Here is a 14,829-nt window from a genome sequence, read left to right on the forward strand (position 1 = left end):
AGGACCTGGATTGTGAGGGCAATAAACTGACTTTGTATAAAATATACAAAAGTATGAAGGCTATTGCTTAACGCACTGTAAGCCGCCCTGAGTCTCCGGAGAAGGGCGGCATATAAATCAAATTAAAAAAAAAAAGTCATGAGCAGACAAAGGGACAGTCTCCCCTGTCAGGACCCAACAAGCTGGGATGATCATGGCCATCTGTCCCAGAGACGGAGAGTGGATCCATTCTTTCCCTTTCTCTCTAGCTACTTATGAATTTGTTCCCCATGGATAGGGGCTTCTCCAACCACAGCCATAAATCTGCTTCTTGCCGAGAAAGTAAATCTCATCCAGCTGAGATAAGTATTGGAGGGGGGGACTCCAGATATCAGCCTCTTCTACAAAAGACCTGAATAGCGAAGATCTGTCCAGCAGGGAGAAGGCTAGCTAGAGCCCTTTTCCTTTTCCTATCAAAGCTGCTCTTAAGGAGGAAAACAAATCTTCTACTAACTCAGTCGTGGGTTCACACAACCAACTTAAACAGATCACTTACAAACCTAGCAGCTTCAAATTGCACAGTGCAGAAAGCTGGAATATTTTAATCTTGGGGTTTTTTGGGGGGGGGCGGGGGGTTGTATGCACAGCTTCACGTGTTGGGTGAACACAACCCCTTGGATTCATTTGTTCTGTGAATGTGTGTAAATCCAGCAATTAGTTGGTTCTGAAATCAAAGTAAGTGTGCCTGCATGGTGGGCACATGATCTCAGCTCTGGTGCACATGCGCACACCAGTCAGCTGATTTTGGGGCCTTCTGGGCCCACTGGAAGTCAGCAACAGGCTGTTTCCGGCCTCCGGAGGGCCTCTGCGGGGGTGGGGAAGATAGTTTTCACCCTCCCCAGGCTCCTAGAAAGGCTCTGGAGCCTGGGGAGGGCGAAAAATGGGCCTACCTGGCCCACTATGCCATCACATGCCAAAAGTGGGGGAAGCATGGGGGGGTCGCGCACACATGCGTGGGGGCGGGGTGCATAGAATTATGGGTGTGAGCACGTGTGTGCCCAACACCCCCTCCCCCCCGCTCCCCCCACTTTTGGCACGCAATGGCAAAAAGATTAGCCATCACTGATCTACTCCTTGTGGTTAGGAATCGAAATTGGCCCGAGTTTCTTGATCAGGCAGAAAAGTTCCCCATCAGTTTTGTAACACTGGGCCCCTTTCAATCCAACGGCACATGGATGACTAGCAGCTTAGGAGGAGAACATGTGTTTTGATTGTTTCAAGTCCAGCCTTTTGTCTTCTCCGCATAAGGCCATCTAAATCAGGGGTCTCCAACCTTGGCAACTTTAAGACCTGTTTCTGGGAGTTGAAGTCCACAGGTCTTAAAGTTGCCAAGGTTAGAGACCCCTGATCTAGATGGAATTCCAATAACAGTGAGAACATTTTAAAAAATGACCTATTTACAGGTAATCCTCTACTTATAACAGTTCATTTGGTGACCATTCCGTTACCGTTCCACTTATGACCATTACAGCATCCCCCTGGTCATGTGATTTACATTTGGACGCTTGGCAACTGGTTCATATTTATGATGGTTGCAGTGTCCTGTGGGGGGGGGGCATGTGTCACATGATCCCCTTTTGCGACCTCCTGACAAGCAAAGTCAATGGGGAAGACCGATTCACTGAACCACCATGCTACTGATTTAATAACTGCAGTGGTGCAGCTTAACAGATGTGGCAAGAAAAGCCGTAAAACGGGGCACTCACTTAACAAATGTCTCACTTAAGCAACATAAATTCTGGGCTCAATTGTGGTCGTAAGTCGAGGACTACCTGTATATGCAGTTTTTTGCCCAAACGCTGAATCATAGTGTCTTAAAGTTGGAAGTGGGGTAATCTAACCCCAGTTTAGTGGAGAACCCATGAGACAATCTGCGGAGACAACCATCGAGGTACGGTTTGAAAGCTTCTACCAAAGGAAGATCTCGCTCACTTTAAGCTCTCCTGCTTCACATTAAAAATGAGCTGCCTTCGCGAAGTTGCGTTAGCGTTCATCTTGATTAGGGGTTTTGTGGCTGTGTGAATGCAGGTCATGTGGTGAATGTATGGTTCTGGTGCAAGAAGACGTTTTAATTCAGGAACCAAGCTGAGCAATGTGGGATGAGTCATTGGTGATCGCTATCACAGCAGACAAGAAGCTTAGATAGCGAGGCCCGAGTTGATACATAACAGCTTTGTCTATAAGCGAGCAGAGCTAAACACGGACGAGATTTCTGGTTGGCTCGTAGCTTTTTGCACTTACTCCAGCGAGAACAGCCCTCTAGTTTCTGAATGCGGAAGGAAGTTTTTGGTGCTAACCAAGTGTCTCATTGCCCACATCCCTACTCCCGGCTCCTTCTGTGTGTACAAGTAACGGTGGCTGGTCTCCACCATTCCTAATGAGACAGAGACAGTCTCATTTCCAAGACCTTTTTCTGTCTCAAAGACATCAAGATACCTTGTGCAACCAAAGGAAAAAGATAACACTTGGTAACCTCGCCCAGATGCTCTTACTCATGCCAGGGGAAAAGAATGCCCTTTTTGGCATTCTGCTGACATTCGTACACGCTGCAGCTCAGACCCAAATTTAGTCCTTTCATGAATTAGGACCATAGCTTGACCAGGTTAAGTTATCTAAGACCCCAAGTTCAGCATCTTGTCCAGAGACTAAGCCAGGCAAGGCATTTCCTGCAGAAGGATATTCTTGGCACCCTAGCTATTAGTTGTGTGAATAAAATATTTGGCTCGTTCTCTTTTTAAAGGCATCTCCAGAGAGGGGCGGCATATAAATTTAATAAATAAAATGAATAAATAAATAGATCCTTGGAGGGTGTTCAGAGAGCTTTTGCTACTGTTTAGTCAGTGCAAGGTCTGTAACTCATCCAGTGGTGGGATTCAAATAATTTAACAACCGGTTCTCTGCCCTAATGACCAGCTGGGTAGGCGTGGCTCGGTGGTCATGTGACCATGTGGGTGTGGCCAACTCAATGTCATTGACGTCGATGGGCACTTCACCTTACTGTTACAATGTAATAAGGGCTAAACCAGAGAGGCAGTTTCTGTAAGCAGGACAATAAAGATTAGGCTACAAACACCAGCAGAATGTTTCCTTCCTGCCTTCCTTACAGGATTAGCCTTGTAAAGTGGAAAAAAACAAAATAAGATTTCTTCCAACAACTGGTTCTCCAAACTGCTTAGAAAGTTAACAACCGGTTCTCCCAAATAGGTGTGAACTAGCTGAATCCCACCACTGAACTGATGCCATTGCCACATCTTACACAGCTCAAAAAGGAAATATCGCTTACATACATACACACACAGACAGCACAGAGTTCTTGGGTGGGAGAGGAAGACAGGAAATACTTGGCTGTTTTATTGTTTGTTTTTTTTAAATTCTAGCGCACCACCCAAAATTAATCTCTAGCTTTGGTCATGATTTAAATAAACCTGCTCTGTTCTTCCTTACTGTTGTTTTCAGTCTAATAAAAAAAAACAAAACCGGTGTGTTTTGCCTAAGGTTGGAGTCAGAATCTGAGTAACAACTAGATTGTATTCTTTTTTAAAAAAAGGAGGAAGGGGGAGAATCAGATATTACATATTTGTCCTTAGGTGTAACCTTAAACCTGCATGACACCAAATAACCTTTATTAAGTGGAGCTTCCTCTGGATTTTGCCATCTGAAGCCCTCCTCCAAGTGTTTAATTGGTAAACTACCAAAATTCTGAGCCAGAATCCCTTTCAGGTAAAAAAAATCACGAGGATCAAGTCCAGCAGATCTAAAGGATGCCTGGTGCTCAAGGTGATCCTATGGGATCTGCCGATAGCAGACCTGTGACAAAAATTGGCAAGTGTGTCACATCTGAATTCCCCCTGTTTTAGCCTTGAAACAACCGTGAGTGGATCGTTCAAAATCGTTTTGGGTCCTTCATTCACATCCATATCTGAGAGCTTGTTTGGAACACCCAGGAAACTGAAAAGATTCTCCTAGATCTGGTCCTCTCCTTTGCTTTAACTGAGATCCATGGTTTAGCTAAGACAGTCTTTCTCAACTTTAGCAATAGATCGCTGGCTGGGGAATTCTGGGAGTTGAAGTCCATGCTGGCTGGGGAATTCTAGGAGTTGGTCCATCTTTGCTGGCTGGGGAATTCTGGGAGTTAAAATCCATTCATGCTGGCTGGGGAATTCTGGGAGTTGAAGTCCATCTTTACTGGCTGGGGAATTCTAGAAGTTGGTCCATCTTTGTTGACTGGGGAATTCTGGGAGTTGAAGTCCATTCATGCTGGCTGGGGAATTCTGGGAATCGAAGTTCACATGTCTTAAAGTTGCCAAATTTGAGAAACACTGATCTAAGACCGAGGGGGTACGCTCTGCACCCATGCTTTCCAACCAGCAAAGTTGGGGTTGGTTTCAAATTCTGATTGGGGCAAAAGGGACATGGTGGCTCTATACTCAGGGATGCATTTAGCCTTGTAGAAACCCCAGATCTTAGTTAAAGCGCTGTGGGGAGTGAAGGCCAGAAACATGGTAGTGAACATGTTCTCAAATGAGCAGAGTATCTTTAGTCTGTTCTCCAAAGATGTATTTATAGGATATTGAAAGAGGCAGAGAAATTTGAAAGAGACTGTGTACCTATTGTAATTTCTTGCTATTTGTAACTTGCAAACCGCAGCTGAAGGTTCAGGTTTATGGCAGACTGTTGTCCCCAGATGTGAAAAACACCTGTATCTCTTTTATGCAACTGGTCCAATATTTGGCCCAGGTTTCTTTGTTGATGTTATTGTTGATGCTTTGCACTATCGTATGCTTTTTTTAAAAAAAAAAGAAAGAAAAAGATGCACAATAGCTTGTACCAAAGATTCTTTGGCTCATGGAGTATTTAACTAAAAAAAAAATCTACTTTTGGGTCTTTATTTGTTAAAATAATATAAATCTTTTTAAAAATATTGTTGTTGTTGTTGTTGAAGGATCCCAGTTCCTAAATCTGCTTAGAATTTTTGTGCGTGGAAGTAGCTTTTGTTTTGTTTTGTTTTCTAATTTTAAACAGAATGGCGATTGATGAGGGGGAGGGGGAAAAAAAAGCCTTGCAGGATGTAGATAGATTGTGTTTAACACAAGGAAAAATTAGAGCATTTGTGTTCCCTTCCTTCCTTTTGCTGTACTGAAGCTAATTTCAATTATTAATATCTTTAAAAATATGTTAATAATATTTAAAAGGTGAAAGCCTGCACCATTAACCCATCCTACTTGGTGATACCTTTATTTTGAATTGTAATGCTCCTCTCTTCCCACCGTTTTGTCTTTCAAACATGTAGCATTTGCAAGCTGGGGTTGGGCGGAGACCCAGATCCCACCAAAAACTCCAAGAGTCCTAACCCAAAGTTTGCTGATGAGACGCAAAGCACTTCTGAACCAGGGTTGGGTTCTACTTACCTTTACTACCGGTTTGCAACGGGGCCGCGCTCGTGCATGCTTCTGCACATGCTCAGAAGCTTCCTGATGACATCATGGTCGGTGGGCGGAGCCTCCCGCCGGTTTTACTACCGGTTCTATAGAACCGGTCCGAACCGGGGGCAACCCATTACTTTCTGAACGTTGGAAGAGGTGAACGTTGCCTTCTCTTGCCCCTTCAGGATGTGCCCTATGGAAGCTTCTCGCCCCCTACAAACAGGGTCAGATGCATCAGCTTCCCAAAACCACAGCAGGAAGAAAGCATCTCCTCCTTAACTGGTGGTAGATTGGGAGGTCAGTCTGCAAGGAAGCCATAGTAGAGCCGTCAACCTTGTTTCTCTATCTTAGAGGGGGGGGAGCTAAAAGTTCCATGTTTTTAAAGCAAATATACATGATTGCTAACTGTTACGTGTAATCATTTTGATGCCTTACCATGTGGAATAAATAAATGGTTATTGACTGAATACGTTGCTTCTTGCCTTGCCTTGAAGGACATTCTCTGTTTTCTACCTGCACAAGTGGTGGGTTTCAAATTTTTTTACTACCGGTTCTGTGGGTGTGGCTTGGTGGGCATGGCTTGGTGGCCATGGCAGGGGAAGGATACTGTAAAATCTCCATTCCCACCCCACTCCAGGGGAAGGATACTGCAAAATCCCCATTCCCTCCCCACTCACTCCTGGGGGAAGGACATTGCGAAATCTCCATTCCCACCCCACTCTGGGGCCAGCCAGAGGTGATATTTGCCAGTTCTTCGAACTACTCAAAATTTCCGCTACCGGTTCTCCAGAACCTGCTGAATTACACAACCCTGCAACTAGGTAACATCATTGGTGCTAGAAGGGCATTCTGATGAACTTACCTACCCTGTTTCCCCCAAAATAAGACATCCCCTGATAATAAGCCCAATCGGGCTTTTGAGCACATGGCAATAGGCCAAGAGCTTATGTCAGGGTTCAAAAAAATACATTTTATTTATTTTTTTAATTTTATTTCAAATTTATATACCACACCTTCTCCCAAGGGACTCAGGGCAGTGTACAGATAAAAACATACAATACAAACATTAAGAACAATTAAAAGAATATATATTAATTTGGCCCCAGTTTAAAATGACAAACCAATTAAAAAATAAAATTTTAAAAATATGTTAAGCCAGCCCGGCTTGATGAAAAAAGAAAGTTTTAAGGGCACGGCGGAAGGCACCGACCGATATGACAGGGTCTTATTTTCGGGGAAACACGGTAGTTGAGTAATGTTTCATTACCCAAAAACCAAGCTTAGAGAGCACAAAGGACTCCACGGGACTCCAAAGCAGCCAATCTCATATATTGTCCTAAGATTGAAAGTACAGTAGTTTTGAAGCATGGCGATTCGTTTTGTTTCTTGCTGTGTGCTAGCTCTACATACTGTTTTGTCACAAGCTTTCCAGGGTTTTTTTCCCCCCCCCCAAAGGATGTTTTTGGAAAAGCTAGCTGTGCAGGTAAACATTCTCATTTGGCTGAGACAGTACTTGGAACTATCTGTGGAGGTGAGCTAATTCGATCTAAGCCATAAGCTGGTCTATATTGTGACTAACCAAGAGCTAAGCTTCACTGCCCTTTAGTGTGGGTGAAACATAACAAAACCCATTTTAGGGTGTTGACAATGATTCAGACAGATAATACCCATTGCCTTTTTTTTTTAACCCACTTCTGGGATGACCAAGTAATGCTTTAAGACATTTATGAGCAAATGGCCATAATCCAACCAACGTCATCTGAAGAATCACACAGAAGAAGAAGACTGCACATAAAAAAGGTGGAGCTTCTGTTGAACTATCATGGCCAACATCTTGATTATTTTAATCACACCCAGGAGATAATCATCCCTCCAACTCAGAAAAATGAACAAAACATCCCTGAGTAAGAGTTTGAAGACTCATCATGCTGCATCTCTCAAAGAAGAAATGCAGCATTTGGTGTTACAGTGCAAAAATACTTAGCAACAAAGTTCTGGCTTGTAACTGGCTGAACAACTGGACCCAACGTGTGGTCCTCAATGGAAAGGCATCTACATGGAGGGAGGTATGCAGTGGGGTACCCCAAGGCTCTGTCATGCCCAGTACCCGTCAACATCTTCATCAATGATTTGGGTGAGGGGATGGATGGGGAATTCATCAGATTTGCAGATGACACCAAGCTGGCAGGAATAGCCAACACTCCAGAAGATAGGCTCAAGATACAGAAGGATCTTGACAGACTTGAACATTGGCCCCTATCTAACACAATGAAAATCGATGGTGAAAAAAGGTAAGGCATTCTGCATTTACACAAGAAAACAAATGCACAGGTATAGCATAGGTGGTACCTGGCTCAATAGTAGTAATTGTTCCGGTCATCACTTTGTTCAATTTTTAACAAAATCTTTTACAAAATTTTATCTATTCCATTTTGCCATAGCTTTGTTCCGAAAGGATGTAATTTGTATGTTTGGAAAAAATAAAAAAACTTTTTGCAAAAAAAAAAAAAAGTTCCAGATAGCAATCAAGAAGACAGCCATGAAAACCAAGGACACTTTGGCAGGTGTTTGCTAGAACTAAAGACTTTTTCTCATAACAATACAATAAGACTCAATTGGACAATGTGACCTGATCTAATAGGAGGAGGGAGAATCTATACATGTAATTATGTGAATTTGCGTGGGAATTAGCTGGATCTGGTTTTGCCCTCCTCAGTGTCAAGATGATGTACTCAATAAAGTTTTGCATTCAGAGAAAAAAAAATAGTAATTGTGAGAGGAACCTTGGAGTCCTAGCAGTGTGCTGCAGCTGCCAAAAAACCCCAACACAATCCTAAAATGCCTTAACAGAGGGATAGAATGAAGATAACTTGAAGTTGCAGGAATAAAGAACTGTTGCTGGAATTGGGTATGTCTAGTTTGATGAAAAGAAGGACTAGGGGAGACATGATAGTAGTGTTCCAATATCTCAGGGGCTGCCACAAAGAAGAGGGAGTCAAGCTATTCTCCAAAGCACCTGAAGGCAGAACAAGAAGCAATGGATGGAAACTAATCAAGGAGAGAAGCAACTTAGAACTCAGGAGAAATTTCCTGACAGTGAGGACAATTAATCAGTGGAACAACCTACCTCCAGAAGTTGTGAATGCTCCAACACTGGAAGTTTTAAAGAAGAGATTGGACAACCAATTGTCTGGAATTGTATAGGGCTTCCTGCCTGAATAGGCGGTTAAAAAGACCAACACAATTTCAGGTTGCATTACTGGAAATATAACGCTAGTCAGAAGGGAAGCACCCCACATTCTTATTGAACCCCATCCCAACCCCTATCACATATGGGAAGTTCTCGTTCACCTTCCCCAAAACAGAGTTGATTGTAGTCTTCAGCCACTAAAGAAGATGCACACCCTTGTATTCCGGATTGTAATTATTTATTTTAAAATAGTTTCCTTAAGTTTCTAGGAGAGTCCTCAAAATAACACACCCACACAAGAAAGGAGGAAAGAAATAACATGACAAGAAGAGAAAAAAAAAATCAAGAAGGCAGCCACCATCACATGATCAAATATGTGCCATGCATGTAAAAAAAAGGGGGGGGGAGTGTTTTGATCCTGTGTTGGTTTTCCACCTTCTTGGCTTTTTTTTTTTTTTTTAAAAATCCCTGTGGATGCTCTCCATGTGCTAAAGAATTAAAAGAGGCAGACAAAAAGAAAAATTAGATTTTGGGTTAGCAACCCAGTAAGATAAACTCTATTTCTGGTACTAAAACCAGAATGTGCAACTCCGAATCAATCTCAGAGAAGGTACGAGCGAGCTGTTAGGGAAGGATTCAGAGAAGAGATTGTACAGATTGAAGGAAGTATGAGTTTAATGAAAAGAAGGACTAGGGGAGACATGATAGCAGTGTTCCAATATCTCAGGGGCTGCCACAAAGAAGAGGGAGTCAAGCTATTCTCCAAAGCACCTGAGGGCAGGACAAGAAGCAATGGGTGGAAACTAATCAAGGAGAGAAGCAACCTAGAACTAAGGAGAAATTTCCTGACAATTAAAACAATTAATCAGTGGAACGGCTTGCCTCCAGAAGTTGTGAATGCTCCAACACTGGACGTTTTTAAGATGATGTTGGATAACCATTTGTCTGAACTGGTGTAGGGTTTCCTTCCTGAGCAGAGTTTGAACTAGACTAGAAGATCTCCAAGCTCCCTTCCAACTGTTCTGTTATTCTGAGAAAGAAACTCGGAGTAACCCCACCTTGATTTTAGTACAGGATTGGCCAACGTGGCCAATATTGACTCCCAAGGATCAGTAGGACTATCCAAATGGCTGGTGTTCCATAGGAACTGGTTGAACCTGGAAGATTTTGGTAATTTATGATTAAAAGTCAATAATCTTCAACTGATTGTTGGGCCCTTGTGGATGCTCATCATGCTTCCCATCAATGATAGCAGCAGTTTCAGGGGGGAAAACCTGTTTCTTATATTTTTCATGTTTTAAACATTACCTATTTTTATGAAGTTATGGTACAGTTAGTTAAAGTAATACAGTATTTATGAAATTATTTTCATATAATAAACATTTTGGGAGGAGTGTCGATGGACAATTGGAAATTTCATGAAGGGGTGAAGAAGCTGAAGAATTTCAGGGTTGGTATCAGATGAAGCAGAAAGAAATGTAGATGGGCTTTCCAGCTTCTTTTATTCCATCTGATGACAATAAAATAGCATTTTTAAAAAGTGTTGCTGTAGTGTCTCTTTCTTAACCTGGCCTATCTCAAAGGGCTGGTAGATCCCTAGACAAGATACCAAATATTGCAGATCCCTCATTGAACAGAAGCAATTTCAGTTCTGTTCAGTTACTTTTATACAGTTCACAGATCTAACATCCATATTATCAGAACAATGAGATTATTTATTTATTTATTTATTTATTTATTTATTTATTTATTAATCATATTTCTATGCCGCCCACTCTCCAAAGACTCTGGGTGGCTTACAACAATCGGCAGTATACTAAATAGCATATTGCCCCCAACAATCTGGGTCCTCATTTTACCCACCTCGGAAGGATGGAAGGCTGAGTCAACCTTGAGCCGGTGAGATTTGACCTCCTGATATGCTGAACTAGCAGTCAGCTGAAGTAGCTGCAATACAGCACTCTAACCACTGCACCATCTCGGCTCTATATTATATGCAATAAAATAAGAGAGAGGGAATTAAAAAGGAAAAAAGAAGTATATTAGGTAAAAAAGGGGGGGAAATTATGTATATGTATCAGTGGTGGGTTTCAAATTTTTTTACTACCGGTTCTGTGGGTGTGGCTTGGTGGACATGGCATGGCTTGGTGGGTGTGGCTTGGTGGGCATGGCAGGGAAAGGATACTGTAAAATCTCCATTCCCACCCCACTCTAGGGGAAGGTACTGCAAAATCCCCATTTCCTCCCGATCAGCTGGGACTTGGGAGGCAGAGAATAGATGGGGGGGCGGGGCCAGTCAGAATTTTTACTACCGGTTCTCCGAACTACTCAAAATTTCCGCTACCGGTTCTCCAGAACTGGTCAGAACCTGTTGAAACCCACCTCTGAAATGATTATTGACTTTTTTTTTTTTTAATTTGATTTATATGCCGCCCTTCTCCGGAGACTCAGGACTACAATGTGCTAAGCAATAGCCTTCATTCTTTTGTATATTTATACAAAGTCAGCTTATTGCCCCCACAACTGGGTCCTCAATTCTGATATGTATATGTATATGCATATGTATATGTATATATGTGTATGTGTATGTGTATGTGTATGTGTATGTATATGTATATGTATATGTATATGTATATGTATATGTATATGTATATATGTATATGTATATGTATATGTATATATGTATATGTAGTGATCTAATGTATACACGGCATTTCTACACAGGGAACTCCCCCAATAAAAATCAGTCCCAAATTAAGTTGTTAATAATATGCAGGTTCTATAGGGTACAAATGGAAACTTAGCAAAGGTTTGTGTTATTTTAATACCCTCGTCTATCAAAAGGAATTTTATATAGCACGAGAGGTGTTAATGTTTCCATATGCATGTCTCTATAGAAAGGACCAGGAATATCAATGTCAGTGAGTAACGGTGGGAAATGAATATCAGTGCATTTCCAAAGAGAATGGAAAACTTGCCAACAACCTTGTGGCAGGCTAAAGCAAACTATCCTAGGCCTGCATTTACGGCCACCTTCATGAGAACTAGAATCATGATTAGCCTAGGTCTGGTGCCAGATATGCAGCCTGCTTTCAGCTGTGCTTCAAAATGAAATGGGCGGGTGGCAGCGTACTGTATGGAGCAGTTTCGGGGCCTCAACCTCCCCCCAAAGAGCACCCAGCAGCCCCTCCAAGGCCTGACTCATGTCCTTCCATCTGCCCACTGTTACATTTAGAAGAAACCACAATCAATTGTTGAGCGGGTGAGAATTTTGCTTCACAGCCTCAACTAACGGAAATCATTTTTTTCACGCAAGCTGCACAGCAGAGACTTTTTTTAAACAAAAAAAAAAAACATCGTAGCTATTGAGAGAGAGGAAGCATGCATATGCACACACGGGGAACACACACACACACACACACACAAATAAACACACAAACATGCCTTGGTGATGTGGTCATAACTTATAGAAAATTTCCATCCACATTGATCTCTGTGGACGTTGAGTTAAAGCAGTGCGGAAAGGTGGATGTAAAATGCAAAAAGAAAACTCATTTTTTAAAATGGTTGAAAGATACCCCTTCACCCGGAGAAGCACCGGAACAGGTGAAGTCCATGACACACTTAAGAGTACAGGTAGTCCTCGACTCGCAACAGTCCATTTAGTGACCGTTTAAAGTGACAACGACCCTGAAAAAAGTCATTTATGATGGTTTTTCATACAACCCTTGCAGCATCCCCTTGATCACGTGATCAAAGATTCTTGGCAGCTGGTTCATAGTTATGACAGTTGCAGTGTCCTGGGGGGGATCATGTGATCCGCTTTTGTGACCTTCTGACGAGCAAAGTCAATGGGGAAGCCGGATTCATTTTACGACATTGTTACTAACTAACAAGTGCAATGATTCACTTAACGACTGTGACAATAAAGGTCATAAAATGGGGCAAAACTCACTTAGCAACCTAAATTTTAGGCTCAATTGTGGTCGCAGGTCGAGGACTACCTCTATTTTGGAAAGTCATGGGGTTCTCCCCCACCCCTCTGAATACTAACTGTGATACCAACTTTTAGATGTACACTTTAACTTTCACATGTTTCCAGTCCACAAATAGGGAGATAGATGATAGAGATAGATAGATAGATAAATAGATAGATAGATAGATAGATAGATAGATAGATAGATAGATAGACAGACAGACAGATAGATAGATAGTGTTGTGGTCCACCAGCAGCCTGTGGAGCTGGCAGCAGAGATGGACAGTGAGGAGGCTGGGGAGGAACATGGGCCAGTCCTGGAGTCTGGGGAAGGCTCAGACGAGGGCTCTGTGTCGGAGGCAGAGAAAGGGCCATCTGGGAGGTACGTGCTGCCTCCGGAGCCTCCAGAGTCGGACACCAGCAAGGCAGAGGAACAAGGGTAGCCTATTCCCAGTGTGCACATGCGCAGAGCTGCCAGAAGGCAAGAACAGTTTTTTAAAAAGGGACGACTCGGGAGTAGGGCTTGGAGATGATTGGCCCCTCCCATAAGACTTAAAAGAAGAGCAAAGACATGTGGGCCTTTGCAGGAAGCAACGTTGTTAATTCTGTGCAGTTTAAAGCCTGAAGCTTTGTTTGATTCTGGACTCCGTGTGGCTTTGCCAATTAGGTCTTTGGCAGCATGTCAAGGGAGATAAAGGTGGGTGATTATCAGCCTTATCCCGAAGCCTAGGTCAGAACAGAGATATAGCTATAGCTATAGCTATAGCTATAGCTATAGCTATAGCTATAGCTATAGCTATAGCTATAGCTATAGATATAGATATAGATATAGATATAGATATAGATATAGATATAGATATAGATATAGATATAGATATAGATATAGATATAGATATAGATATAGATATAGATATCTTCCGGGTGCGCTTCAAGGTGTTGGTTACCACTTTAAAAGCGCTCCATGGCATGGGACCTGGGTATTTGCGGGACCGCCTTCTGCCACCGATAGCCTCCCACCGACCAGTACGCTCCCACAGAGAGGGACTCCTCAGGGTGCCGTCAGCCAGGCAATGTCGGCTGGCGACCCCCAGGGGGAGGGCCTTCTCTGTGGCAGCTCCTGCCCTCTGGAACGATTTGCCCCCAGAGATACGAAGGATATCGGATCTCCGGGTCTTTCGCCGTGCCCTGAAAACTTTTCTTTTCCATCAAGCAGGGCTGGCGTGAACCCCCCCGCCCCCCATTTTTTAGTTTTTTAGTTTTTTAGCTTTTAATTTGTCAATGGGTTTTAATTCGAATTGTTTTAAATTTGGGCCAAAGTATGTAATTCTTTTAATAATTTTAAATTTTGTATTGGTATGTGTTTTAGTTCTGGCTGTGCACCGCCCTGAGTCCACTAGGAGAAGGGCGGGATACAAATTGAATAAAATAAATAAATAAATAAATAAATAAATAAATAAATAAATAAACAAATAAATAAATAAATAAAAATAAGATTTATTAAGATTTACGTGGACTTTCTCCATGTGAGAGTTGGTGGTGTTGGGTGTGGAGACTAAATGGAAGTCCCGTCAAAAGACTTCAAATCTGATTCTTCTGAGAACTTCCATGGTGTAACAACAGGGAGGAGGAGGAGAGGGAGGAGAAGGAGAAGGAGAAGGAGAAGGAGAAGGAGAAGGAGAAGGAGAAGGAGAAGGAGAAGGAGAAGAAGAGGAAGAGGAAGAGGAAGAGGAAGAAGAAAAGAAGAAGAAGACGAAGAAGAAGAAGAAGAAGAAGAAGAAGAAGAAGAAGAAGAAGAAGAAGAAGAAGAAGAAGAAGAAGAAGAAGAAGAAGAAGAAGGTCTCGTGCATTTTTCCTCAACAGCTCTAATTACAAGAAGAGGAGGAGGGGGAGGAGGAGGGGGAGGGGAGGAGGAGGAGGAGTGGGAGGAGGAGGAGGAGGGGAGGAGGAGAAGGAGGAGGAGGAGGAGAAGGAGAAGAAGAAAGAGGAGGAGGAGGAGGAGAAGAAGAAGGAGGAGGAGAAGAAGGAGGAGGAGGGGGGGGAGGTCTCATGTATTTTTCCTCAACAGCTCTAATTACAAGAAGAGGAGGAGGAGGAGGAGGAGGGGGAGGAGGAGGAGGAGGGGAGGAGGAGAAGGAGGAGGAGGAGGAGAAGGAGAAGAAGAAAGAGGAGGAGGAGGAGAAGAAGAAGAAGGAGGAGGAGAA

The sequence above is a fragment of the Pituophis catenifer genome, unplaced genomic scaffold (assembly GCF_029215685.1).
Source record: "Pituophis catenifer annectens isolate HBS135680 unplaced genomic scaffold, rPitCat1.0.hap2 SCAF_9, whole genome shotgun sequence".
Classification (NCBI taxonomy): Eukaryota; Metazoa; Chordata; class Lepidosauria; order Squamata; family Colubridae; genus Pituophis; species Pituophis catenifer.